Here is a 13,945-nt window from a genome sequence, read left to right on the forward strand (position 1 = left end):
AAATTAGGTGTTAAGCTTAATAACCTTAAGAATATACTCGTATGGGGAGACAATTAGGTGCCTATTATATATAAATAGGGTTACCCTTAGCTGCTCTTTTAATAACCAGAAAAGAGTATTGCTTAGAGCTATTTAACTAAGTTAGAGTTACGCTAACTACACCATCGTTTTAGCTACCTATCCGTTTATTAATTACTTAGGGTTCTTTAGCGAGTAGGCCATAAAGTTAAGGTTAAGGTAATTAAGCATCTTATAAAGTACTGCTACTACTACTAAATAAACTAGAAGTCCCCTAGCCGATTTAAGTTTACCCTTAAAGATAACTACGACTTCAACTTCTATATTATTGTTGACGTTATATATTTTAGCGGCAAGCTAGTACTCTAAGTTGTTAACTTTTTAACCTTCTTTTAAGCCGCACGGTTTTTAAAGGATATATTAGCTAGGAACGCATAGGATATCCTTTAATTATACTAGATTAATATCTACCTAAGACCCCCTAATTAAATTATCTATAATATAGGAAAGAACTTCTTATTTATAGAGTTTTGATAACAGATAAAGATAATAGTAATTAAGGTTAAGGAAGTTCCTATTAAGGCATATAATAGCGTTAGAAAAGTGGAGCGATATTACGCGCTATTACGCCGCGTATATAAGATTATCTCTTTAAAACTAGAGGATATTAGCGAAGAACTTACCTTATAAATAGCTATTAAAGCTATTAATAATTCCGCTGGCCCGGATAAACTCGTACCTACATTACTAGTCTTTAGCGACTACCCTTAAATAACTAATAATTCTCTACTATCTCCCTCTATTGTGTAATGAGCTAAGGCTATTTATAAGGTAATAAAGGAGGTATAACGTCTCTACGCTATACGCTAGGTTAATAACGCACTAGGAATAATAAATGGCCTAAATACCTTAACTACGCTTAATCTACTACTTTAGTCTAAGGTACGCGTATAGTGTAAAAAGGGAGAATAGTTAGGCCCATATTAACTTATTGTAATTAATAGTTAAACTTATACTATTTAGATGCCTTACGGACCCACTTAATTCCGTTTAACCGTTATTAAGCCTTACTATAAAGATAATAGTTTTAAGCCTTTATAGGATGCCCTAAAAGATGCCCTAGAGGAGAACTACAATTAATATGCTTTAGAAGACGACTATAATCCTAATATAATTATAGTAGATATGCTATAACTATAACGCGGTAGAGGTCGCCTAAAGGGATTATAAAATTGCTAATATCTTGTTAATTTTAAAGAGCAATTTATTACTGCCATTAAGAATAGAGTTAAGCTATTAATGGCCTTTATAACAGTTAAGGAGAAGGCTAACTTTAAACTCGTAAAATAGCTTTAAAAGGAAGGTTATATTATAACTCTAGAAGCTCCTTTTTAAGCATCTAATAAGTAGGAGATCGATGGTCTTATTATAAAAGGAGTCTTTAAATTTAAGAAGTATGACCCTACTAAGTTCGATAAAGTCCGTATCTTTAAGTTAAGAATGGTTAACGAGATTAAGGGCAAAGCTACTAACGCCCTATTTAAGAAATTAAGGCTTATTATCTAAGGCTATAATAATAATAGTAAGGAGGTAATTCTTATATAATCTCCTATAATTTAATAAGCTAGTTAGCGAGTTATTATTGCACTAGCTCCCTCCCTAATAAAGAATAAAATAGCGGTCTATTTGCGAGATATTACTTAGGCCTACACCTAATTAAAGACGCACCTTTAGCGCTTAATATTAGCATACCTTCTAGAGCAAATTCGCCACTAATATCCCAAAGATACGATTATGGTTGTGCTTAAGCTATTATATAGAATCGCAGAGGTAGGAACTTATTAGTGGGCTACCTATAGCAAGCACTATAAAGAGAAACTTTTAATAACTACTTCTATATTTAATCTATACTTCCTTATTATAACTATAGAAACCCTATTTAGAATTATTGGCATATAAACTAATAATATAATTATCTTAAAAGACGACCAATTATTAGCTCTTAAAGAAGATAAGCTAGTAAAGGCAAATCTTATAGTAAAGCTAAAGGAAAAGCTTAATTTAATAACACTATTACTTTTTAATGGATGCATCCTCTCCCTAAATGAGGATTCTATTACTTTGCGCTAGAAGGGTTAAGGTAAGAAGATTAACGTTATTAACGTTAACTCTCTAAAATAAGGATATATGGAGTAACGCGCTCGTAAAGCTTATGTTGCTTCTATCTATTAACCCAAGGCTTTATTTAATCTCTCTATTGCCGCCTAATACTAGGGACTAACTAAGAATAATGTTCTTGCCTTAAATAAGCGTCTTTTTTAGTAAATAAACTATCTTAATTGGGGACTACTATATATGCCTGTTAATCTTCCCACCGCTAAGCTCTTTATATTTGTTAATAGGTTATTTATAAATAATAAAGATTTTAGCTCCTAGCTAGGATATAAGATTATTATTATAAATAAATTTACTAGAGAGAATGACTTTATAATCTACGGTAATCTTATCTATTAGAGCTTAACTAAGAGTAAGCGTATTACTCGGAGCGTTCTAGCGTTAGAGATATATAAAATGGTTAGCGGAGTTAATATGGCAATTGCAACCGGAACTACCCCAAAGATAATTATAGATTGACTTAAACTCCCTATTATCCCTATAATTGTATATACCGACTTATATTCCCTCTATAAGTGTTTAGTTAAGCTTAGTACTATAAAGGAGAAGCGCCTTATAATCGATATTATGGCACTTTATTAATCCTATAAATAGTAAAAACTCTTTAAGATTTAATAGATTAATGGTTAAGACAACCTAGTAGATATAATAATAAAGGCAAATCTAAATAAGGCTTTAGAAACGTTTGTTAATATAAATACTTTATATATATAAGTTAAAGGTTAGGTTAAAAGGGAGTAAGAGTATAATATTCGGCAGACCCTAATTCTAACCAGCTAATTAGGATTTTCCATCCCTAGGATAGAAAATTGTTATTGGCTCGCTTATAACTAGCGCCTTGGCGGCTCTAATATAATATATACCTATAACTTTAAGTAGGAAAGCACTACGTGCTAAAAGGCAAATTTTAGAATAGCGAGACTTATATTACAATAGCAATAGTAAGTAAGGAGGATTAATATTTATTACACTAGTTAAGCAGTATTTATATATAGATGGCAACCATAAAAGAAGAGTTGCTAGTGTTGGGAATGAGGTAAGCGGTCGTTACGTAACGCTATGGCACTAGCGTGGCGAGGAGTCTTAAGCTCCTCGCCCTCCCTTATTCCAATTAATAAGCTTTATTAACTAACATTACTGTAACCTACTTAAGTAGTCGTTATTGGTAAGTCACCCTATGTGACTAACAGCGAATATTGGCTATATTTGTAATATTTGCAGATCTTCTTAGCACCCTTTTTTAAAAAAACTTTAATATTGTATGGATAAATTATTAAATATTATAGCTTCTAAAGCAGAATGATTACTTTTTATGCCTATAATGGACTCCCTTAATATAGAAGAGTTATTAAACTGCTAGTAAAAAAAGACTTTTAACCTATAGATACTAGTAAGTAGGGATTTGCTTCGCAAATTCTATTCCTCTATTAGTTATCTTTTTGGACTAAAGTAGAATGGATCTGGCCTTAGATCTACTTTATTTAGCTAGTAAATTATTTTACTCTAGGAGCTCTTTAGAGCTCTAGTATATTTATATACTAAAAATAAAAAAGCTTAGCATTAATATAATAAAGGTAGTTTTAAAAAGAAATAAATAGGTAGGGTTAGAGGGGGGGATAGAAAGCAGTATATAGAGCTAAAAAAGAAAGGAAGAGGTAAGTAGAGGTAGGTAGGTAGAGGTAGATACAAGAGATAGGTGGGTAGTAAGTGTTTAGGTAAGCGAACACGACGAGCATAATAAGAAGCATAGAGCACGAAGGTTCTTATCTCATTACTCGTAATATATACACGCACCTCCCTTCCTTATTAAGACTAGATGTTTTTTTATTAGGTTAGATTTGGAGCTCTAAGAGCTCTACGGCCTCGAATCCACTCTATCTAATTAATTAAATCGGTAAGATCCACTCTAATCAAACTATAGCTCCACCACGGAACTCCAGAATTAACCCAGTCCAAAAAGATCACTGCCCTCTGTCATGCTTTGCAGCAGGGGGTGAGCTTTAGGCGGAGCCTCTGGGCCGGCTCGTGCACGTAACTAGCTCGTATACGCTTTTCCTCACCAAAACATACTTAAATACACATTTTTCTACTACCTATTATTTAATAACCTTTTAATAGAAATTTATAAAAATTTAAATATGGCTTATCAAATACTATAATTATAATTTTATATAATAAAAACACATAATATATTAAAATGTTTATATTAAAAATAGAGTTAAAAACGTACTCTATTAATATAAATTGAAATTATTATTAAATATATAAGTAAAATTTAGATTTACCTAGTTTAATAATAATAATAATTTATTCTATTTATTGCCCGATTTAGTCCTTTACTAAGTCTATATAGGCTTCTACCTTCTATTTACAGGAAAAATCCCTATAGGGGAAAAACCTAGGTGTGTTCTTTTAGCTAGTCTTTTACGCTCCGCCTGTGCCTAGCCTGTTTACCTTTATTATATGTCTACCTTTTATACTATACTTCTAAGGTGTCTTAGAAGGTTTAGGGGGTAGTAGAAGGGTTTAGTAAGTTGCCTATAAGCCACCTTCGGCTTAGCGGGAGGTCTAGTCTCTAAGGGGCTAAAAGGGGACGTATCCTTCCATATCCTTCTATTAGATCTTATACGCTATCTAGAACTACTAGAGAACTCCTTAACCTATAAACTATTATACTGCTGCTTATAGGCCCCTACTTATAAATAGCATTTAGGTAATATTATTTATGCCCGCCCTAGTAAATAGCTGGTCTTTTACCGTATAGTAGGTATAGAACAGTATTATATAGCGTACTAACTATATAGGCCATCTGTATGTGTAGTGTAGAATAGTATTTAGGATATAGATGCTTACTAGCTATGCGTTTAGTTCTAAAACCTCTATTCGTAATAGAAAAGCGACTGTAGATTCTGCCTTTATCTATTCTTCGTATAGGGGGAGAGTTAGTATTATCTATAGGATGCTCTATATAGTTCCCCTTTGCGCCTTCGCCGCCTTCTTCTAGCGTTATTTCTACTTATTATTTACCTATCTTGCGATGTATATAGTAGATCTCCACTTATACTAGTGGCCCCCTATCCTCTATTATTGTCGCGGTACTCTACTAGCGTAGCACCGGATCTTCGCTTAGTGCTATAGTAGCTCTTATATTTTCTATTCTCTCTCTACCGCTTATAGGCGGAGGGCTTTTTGACTTATAAGCTTGGGCGCGGTGCCCCTTTAGGGGGCCCTCGCTCCTTATATACGCTCTACTATCTAGCGTATCTCCTTCTCTACTAGGTGGCCTTATACTATAGATGCCCTCTATATAGCCGTTGCTTCTATATATACGTCTAATAGCGGTACTATTACTTCGCGTTCTATTACGGCACGTAGTATCCTTTTATAAGCCCCTATAATTCTATATAAGCATTAGTTTTATAGCTTCTCTAGTGGTGCTAGGGAGCTTTTTACTAATAGTTTGCTGTTTAGCTTTATGCCCTAGATCTAGGTACTATATAGTATTACTAGCCTTATCACTACTATATATAGTAGTCGTATGCGTCTAAATAAGGGTCCTTAGGTTAATGCTATAATTTATAATACCGTTATAAATACCGCTGCTCCCCTATAAGTCGCCTGTGTAATATATACGTTCTAGTTTAGCTTAGCGTCTACCTAAACTTCTAAGACCTTAAGGGTGGCTTCTAGTTTTGCTTCGCAGCCCTATATATTTACTGTTAATACTAGGTTATTAGTTGCCCTTCTTTTCCTTATAAAGTAGATAAGCTAGTATTTATCTAGTGCAAATTTAATGCTATGTTGCTTTGCCTATATAATATACCTATTGTGTACCTAGTTTAGCCTTATACAGTTTTTTGCTGCTATATCTCCCTATATAATTAGGTTTATATTATCTATAAATTTTAAAGCTACTATTTCTTAGTTGTTATTAAATGTCTCTAGTAGCTTAGATATAAATAAAAGGAATAGGATTGGTAATAAGGGTAATCCTTAGGAGATACCTGTTGGTGTTAGTATTGTATTACTTCTATAGCCCTTAAATACTATTTTAGTAGTACGTCCTGTAAGAAAGGCTTAAGTAAAGTTAACTATTTAGTTTGGTAGGCCCTTCTTTTATAAAATCTATAGGAGTCTCTTATATAATACGTGGTTAAAGGCTCTACTTATATCTAGGCTTAGTATAGATACTACGCAGCCTAGGTGGGCTTGCTACGCTGCCTAGACGCTTAAGGTAATTAGGGAGAGGGCTAAAAGGGTTAACCGTTTCTTTCTTGCGCCTATTTACGTCTATAGTAGTAAACCTTACTTCTCTACGGCTTCTTATATGCGTTCTACTACTATTTTTTCTAGGAGCTTTCCTAACGTATTTTTAAGGGCGACTAGTTAATAGCTTTCTAGGAGGGAGTAGTCCTTTTTATTTACCTTTCTTAGGATAACTATAATTATTTCTTTATAGTATTTTAGTAGCTTACCTTTAAGGAGGCAGATTGTTACCATATTAGCTAGTAGTACTATTACCGCTTCTAATACGGCTTTAATTGCCTTATTTAGGATCCTATCTAGCCCTACCACTTTGCTTATAGGGAGTTTTTATATCGCATCCTTTATTTCCTTTAAGGAGACTATTTAGCTTATCTTTAGCGGTTAGAGGTAGTCCTAACTGCTAATATCCTATAGGTCTGCTTAGCATATATTAGGGAAGAACCTCTCTACTAGTATTTTTATTTTATTCCCTATTATTGTTTATATACTAATTTTATTCTATTTAGCGGAGTATAGGTAAATAGGGGTCTTTTAACGTTTCTCCTGCAGCTCTTTTATACCACTTAGATATACGCTAGAGGCCCTAATTATATAGTTTAGTGGGGTCTAAGGTAATTTCCTTTAGGAATTAGCGCTAGCTGCTTCTATTCTCCTTCTATATTATCTTCTTAAGCCTATTCTTTAGGGCCTTATAGCTCTAATAGTAGTAGGCCTCGCTTATTACGCTGTATTATCGCCTTACCCTTCTTATACCTATAAGTAGCTATACCGCCTCTAGCGACTATTCTCGCTAGGCGTGTTTATAAGGCTAGGCTTTTAAGTAGTACTCTTCTAAGCAGTTGCTTATAATCCTCTAGATATTCTCTAATATTGCCTCTAGTATTATTACTAGTCTATTAGTAATTTCCTGGAAGTATTTTTCTTAATTAAGTTTATATATAGCGTATCTCTAGCGCGTCTATTATACTAGGGCGTTAATATTAAGGGATATCCGTATAGGTATATGGTTTACAGTTAGTGCCTATATATTTTCTAGCCCGTAGAACGCTAGCTAGTTTGTAAGTGCTTCTTACATAAATATTAGGTTAATTATACTCTCTTAGGTCCCTCTTTTCTATATAGGTTTGCTAGTTAGGATAGTTAGGGCAAGGCCTCGCGTTTCTAGTTCGTTAAGTAGGTAAGTTGCCTATACTTTTACTATAGCCCACTATCCTCTCTATACCGTATAGTGTGTATTAAAGTCCCCTAGGACTATTATCTCTCCTTTTGCTATATTAATAGTATATTATAGTAGTCCCTATATAGTTATCTAGGGCCTATTATCTTTTAGATTATAGATGTTAATTATACTATTTTGGCCCCTATCTATAGCTATTTATAGTTTGGCTATATTAGGGCTAATAGTATAATAGCTCTACGCCTATATATTAATGTATTGGCTAATTAAGAAGTATATATAAGTAGCTAGGTCTAGTTTATATAGTAGTGTTATAGAAGTAAGCACGAGCTGGAATACAATATACTAAACGGGGTAGTAATTAAAGAAGGCTAGGTACGCGTAACTATGCGTAGTTAATACAAAGACATTTAGATAAAGAAGAAGAGTCTTTATATGCTAGGTACGGGTATAAATAGGAGTTATAGGGGAACGTGCGTAGGTGTCTTGGGACGAACGTAAGTATGGGTTAAGAACTGTCACGGAAGTAGGCACAAGCTGGAATACAATGTACTAAACAGGGTAGTAATTAAAGAAGGCTACGTACGCGTAACTATGCGTAGTTAATATAAAGACATTTAGATGCAGAAATAGAACAGGTTAGGTACGGGTATAAATAGGGGTTGTAAGGGAATATGTGTAGGTGTCTTGGGACGAACGTAAGCACGGGTTAAGAATGTTAAAATGCGCAGAGACGTGAGAGCGTATAAGTCCCGTAATAGTACCCCCCCCTTACTTCCGAGCTCCTGTAAGGCGTGTCGTATATACTAAAAAAACCCAATACGGGAAAAAAAATTCGTTAGCCCTTCTCTACCCTTCTACGTCCTCCGTTATATAGGTTCCTCTAGCTCGGTCCTTCTATATTTAATTATTAGGCTACTAACTTATTAGGCCTAAAGCATAGCCCAGCTTCTATCGCTAGCTATACTCCTATTCTCGCCGCTTAGAGACGTATTGCTAAAGCTTATATAGTCCCTTTCTCGCTTCTAGCAGCTCTACAGCCTTCCCTTCCTATACTCTAGGTCCCCCTAAAAAATTACCCCAATTTTGGTCCAAAATAGGCGTTTTAGGCAGTATTTATTGGCCTAAACGGCCGTATAGTACGGTGTTTATAGTCGTGGTAAGGCATATTCTTGGTAGGTTCTTATTAGTGCGGTATAGTATTTGTATCATAGGCAGGTTCTTATCGGTGGTAGTATAGTGCCAGCGCAGGTTCCGTAGGCATATCGGCACGGGATCTTATCAGATTTAGGTAGTAGTATAGTGCTAGCGACGTGTTTAGGTTCCGTAGGCGAATCGGCACAAAGCTTATTAGTTTATGTGGTAGCAGTATAGTACTAGTAATAGGTTCAGGTTCCGTAGGCAAATCGGCACAGAGCTTATTAGTTTATATAGTAGCAGTACGGTGCTAGCGACGGGTCGTCTTGTAGGCGTATTGGTATAAGGCTTGTCGGTTTAGGCAGCAGTACAATATAAGCGATGGGTTTGGGGGTCTAGGGAGCGAGGCTCTACCTAGTCGTATTCGGCTTGTAGGCGTATTGGCACGAGGCTTATTAGTTTAGGTAGCAGAACGATGCAAGCGACGGGCGGCTTAAGATAGTCTGGGTATCGGATGCGAATGGCTTCAGCGGCGGCAGTATAATGCTAGCGACAGGTTCGGGCGGCTTAAGATAATTCGGGTATTAGATGCAGAGAGCTTCGGCGGCAGGTTCGGACGGTAGCAGTACGGTGCCAGTGACGGGTCGTCTCGTAGGTATATCGGCACGAGGCTTGTCGGTTCGGGCAGCAGTATAATGTAAGCAATAGGGTTCGGGGGTCTAGGGAGCAAAGCTCTACCTAGTCATGTTTGGGTCAGGTCGTAGGCTTATCGGCATAATAGGTTATTAGGTTTGTTTCGCAGGCATATTGGCGCGAGGTCTTGTTAGTACGTAGGGCAGTACGTGCAGGTCGGTAGGATAGTAGTAAGATACCAGCTTCCGTGTTTATGTTCGTGTTCGTTATATAATAGGATGCGAGCCATTAGGTTAAACCGAGGGGCAGTAACGTGCCTATTTATAAGTGGTAGTAGTAGGATGCAAGCCATTAAGGTTGCAGGCGTATCGGCGCGATGTTTTATCGGTAGGTTATAATTCCACAGGCGTATCGGCGTGGTGTCTTGTCGTACTAGTTTAGAACCCTAGCGTCCTAGTCTACCCACAGCTAGTAGCTCCTGTATCTACCCCATAGGCGTAGAAAGGCATGCTCTGCGACTAGTAGCCTACAGGCCCGCTAGGTATAGAAAAGGGATCTAAATATAGTGTTATAGAAGTAGGCATGAGCTGGAATACAATGTACTAAACAGGGTAGTAATTAAAGAAGGCTACGTACGCGTAACTATGCGTAGTTAATATAAAGACATTTGGATGCAGAAACAGAACAGGTTAGGTACGGGTATAAATAGGGGTTATAGGGGAACGTGCGTAGGTGTCTCGGGACGAACGTAAGCACGGGTCAAGAACGTCAAAACGCGCAGAGACGTAAGAGCGTGTAAGTCCCGTAACAAGAACGTTAAAACGCGCAGGGACATGAGAATGTGTAAGTCCCGTAACAAGTAGGTAGTATTCTTTTAGTTAGTATATTTTACAGGTTTACTTATTATATGCTAGTTCCTATAGGGTTATTATTTAGTATTTTTTTAGGTCTAGGCTATTAAATAAAGGGCGTATTAATTTATAGTTTAAGTGTTCGCAGTTATATTATACTATAGTTAACCCTTTTATAGCTTATCTGGCAACTTATAGGCGTCTTCCCTTTATATTTAGGGCGTCTTATTTAGGGCCGCTATAATTAGGATTCTTTGCTAAGATAGGTCTCTGGCAGTGTTTATACTACCTTTTAGCCATCCTCTACTCTGTTTTACTACTAGTTAAGTAAATATTGCCCCTACTAGGGTAGGTACCCTAGCTCTCTTTCTTTATACAATTATCTACCCACTATTAGTTACCCTACTTATCTTCTTCTCCTTATATACGTTTCCCTATAGTATAGCTATAATCTAATATAGCTAAGCTTGTTTTATTTTTATAGCTTCTAAGTATACCTAGTACGTTTTATACTCTAGCTTCTACTATACTCTATATTTTCTACCGCAATTTATATATCTAACTCCCTTATTCTTAGGGCAGTCTTTAGTGTTATAAGTATTAGCGCACTCTCCGTATCTTGCCTATCTCCTATATGCGCTTTAGGTGTATTCCTACTACTAATATTTAAAGTAATATTAAACTTAGACTCCGTGGTAGTATAGCCGGGCTTTATACTAAAGGCTATTTATTACCACTCCCTTACGGGCCAGTACTGCTTATATCTTTTAGGTTAGTAGGCTAATTATTAGAGTACCGCGCGTTTTAACCCTTTAGAACCTAGGTAATTCCCCTATATATATTATACGTTCTTTATAAAGCTATATAACTCTAGTTATTATAATCCCTAGGGCTAGTTTTCTAGTAGCCTTTATAATCCTTTAAATAATTTCTGTGTTTACAGCTCTTTACCCGCTTTCTACTTATATATTAAGGGGTACTCTAATTACTTTAACTGGGTAATCCTAACGGAGGATTTTATACTTAGGGGTATCTCCCTAGGTAATAGTCTGGTCCTTTACCTACTAGTTAAGGAGCGTAACTTCTATATCTCTACTTTATAGGACCCTTACCGCCACTGCTCTTAGTATATATACTTTAATTAATATAAGGATCTATTTTAGTTCCGTTTCTACTACCTCTAGTATTTTAACCCTAACTATAGCTCTAACCAGTGCCACGCTAGGTAGGCGCTAAAGAGTTACCAGTTAGGCATTTACCGTAATATTAGTCTATAATAGCTTTACTACCTATATTGTTAGTATTGCCTATAATTTTATAGCGTCCTTAATACGTCTAAGCCTATCCTTTACTTCGTTTTAGTTCCTATTATGCTTTATCTAAAGCTTCTAAGCGGTTTAGCCTGCTTACAATACTACCCACGCTACCCCTACGCGTAGCTATTTACCTTCTCCCTTCCTTAGATCTTCCTTAATATCTTTTAGAAGGTCTACTAGTTTTTACTATTTCCGGTCGCTGCTCTATGGTTAGGTTACTCTCTATTAGGTTTATTATAGTGTCGCGCTTTTCTATACAACGCCTATCCTTTATGTCTACTACGACCCTTCTATATCGCGTAGGCTTTCCGGCTATGCTGTATATATTAGTTCTAGGGCATAATGCGCCGTAGATTTAATTAGGGATGGTTATTTCTTTATTAGATAATTAGTAGGCGTGTTCTGCTGCTGTAGTGGCTCTTAATATTTAATAAAATGTAAGAATATTTATATTATAATTAAAGTTTTAATATTTTAATTATAATTAATAATATCTTTCACTATAACTATAATTAGTTATTAAAAATATAATATAGCTTATTATTATATTTAATATAACATTTCCAATTTTTTTTATTATATATAAAACCTAAGCGTTTTTAGTTTATGCTATAATATATAATATATTTGCATTTTTATATTATATAATGCTTAACTTACTATATAATAAGCTATATTTTAATTTTTGTATTAATAGCTATTATAGTTATTAAGTTATAAGTGTTTAAAAATGCTTATATTTTGGTATAATTTAGCCTATATACGAGCTAGTTACGTATATAAGCTAATCAGTTTTTTATAGTTTTTATTTATTATAAATCATAGTTTTAGTATTTAATAAACTATATTTAAATTTGTATAAAAATTTATTAAAAAGTTATTAAGTTATAGGTGGTAGAAAAAGGTGTATTTGGGTGATTTTGGTAGGGAGGAGCGTGCACGAGCTGTCCGCGTGCACGAGCTGTCCGGAACTTGTATAGAAGCACTGCGTATAGAGGCATACAATCACTCTGCATATAGCTCTATATGCGGAGGCTCTACGTACGATAGCTTTACGTATAGAGGCTCTACGTACGGCTCTATATATAATAACTTCAATTTAGCTTCTTTTTTTTGCCAAGCGCGCCAAGGATTCAATGTCATACGCCAACTCACGTTTGTCCCGTGACACCCACGCACGTACCACGACAGCCCTATATCTTGACCATTACGCGTCAAAGTACAGAGGTAGCGGTAAAAAGTTCCTGGCCCCCCATTTTCGCGCTAGCCTTTAGTGGCTTAGTGTGGCGTATATTAGGCCTAGGCTAGATCTTACCAAGGCTTAGCGCGCATAGAGGGTCACCAGTATATAACTCTCTCCTTAATACCACACTCTAGAGGCTTCCAAAATACATTTTACATCTTACTGTTCGTAATAGGCAATTTATATAAAATGTATTTTAGAAGCCTCTAAAGTGTGGTATTAAGGAGAGAGTTATATACTGGTGACCCTACTATGTGCGTTAAGCCTTGGTAAGATCTAGCCTAGGCCTAATATACGCCACACTGAGCCACTAAAGGCTAGCGCGAAAATGGGGGGCCAGGAACTTTTTACCGCTACCTCTGTACTTAGCACGGTCAATAGCAATCAAGCTGATTTGCAACTGCTCGGTCGATCCGTGACATTCTAGATCGTTCGGTTAACAATTTCTCCTACGACGCGCAATGCTTTTCCGCCCTCGTAACGATTAAGCCGATTTTCAATCGTATTAGAAACCCGTAACGTACTTAGGGAGTTGACATTTATATAACATAAGTAGAGGCACAAAGTTAAAAAATTAAACTAAGTCTATTGACACATACCTAATGGCTGAGTATCTACTAATTTCCTAAAATGGTTTAGGTTTGTTGCGCCTAGATAACTGCCCACCCGTTGCGATTCGGGCCTCTCTGCAGTCCTCGATCATCTTTGTCCAGGAACCACTACACAGCTATCACCATCTGCTCGATCGCCTCATTAACCCCTATGTTTGGTTGCCTTGGACCGTTCATGGGGATTAGTGTGCCATCTTTCATGGCAAGGAGGCGGTGAAGCGCGCCTTTCATTTCCTTCCACCTCACCGGTGAGCGCTGAGCAACACACTCGTCTGACTCTAGTCCTGCAGAAAGAAATGACAAATCTTTCGACAGGTGCTGTTTTCGGCATCGGTCTCAGCTTGCATAATCTCTTGGAAGACTATATTCTTGCTTTGATTCATTGACATCGGTGCGATTCCCTCTCGAGTTCTCTGGAGGCGTGCGCCATGGTGGTACAAATCTTGTCATATCATGTTCCTAAATTACCATCTGGGGGATGAAGACGAAACAGGCCATTTCTCCCGGCACTTTCCACT

This window comes from Cenococcum geophilum (assembly GCF_001692895.1).
Source record: "Cenococcum geophilum 1.58 unplaced genomic scaffold K441scaffold_34, whole genome shotgun sequence".
Classification (NCBI taxonomy): Eukaryota; Fungi; Ascomycota; class Dothideomycetes; order Gloniales; family Gloniaceae; genus Cenococcum; species Cenococcum geophilum.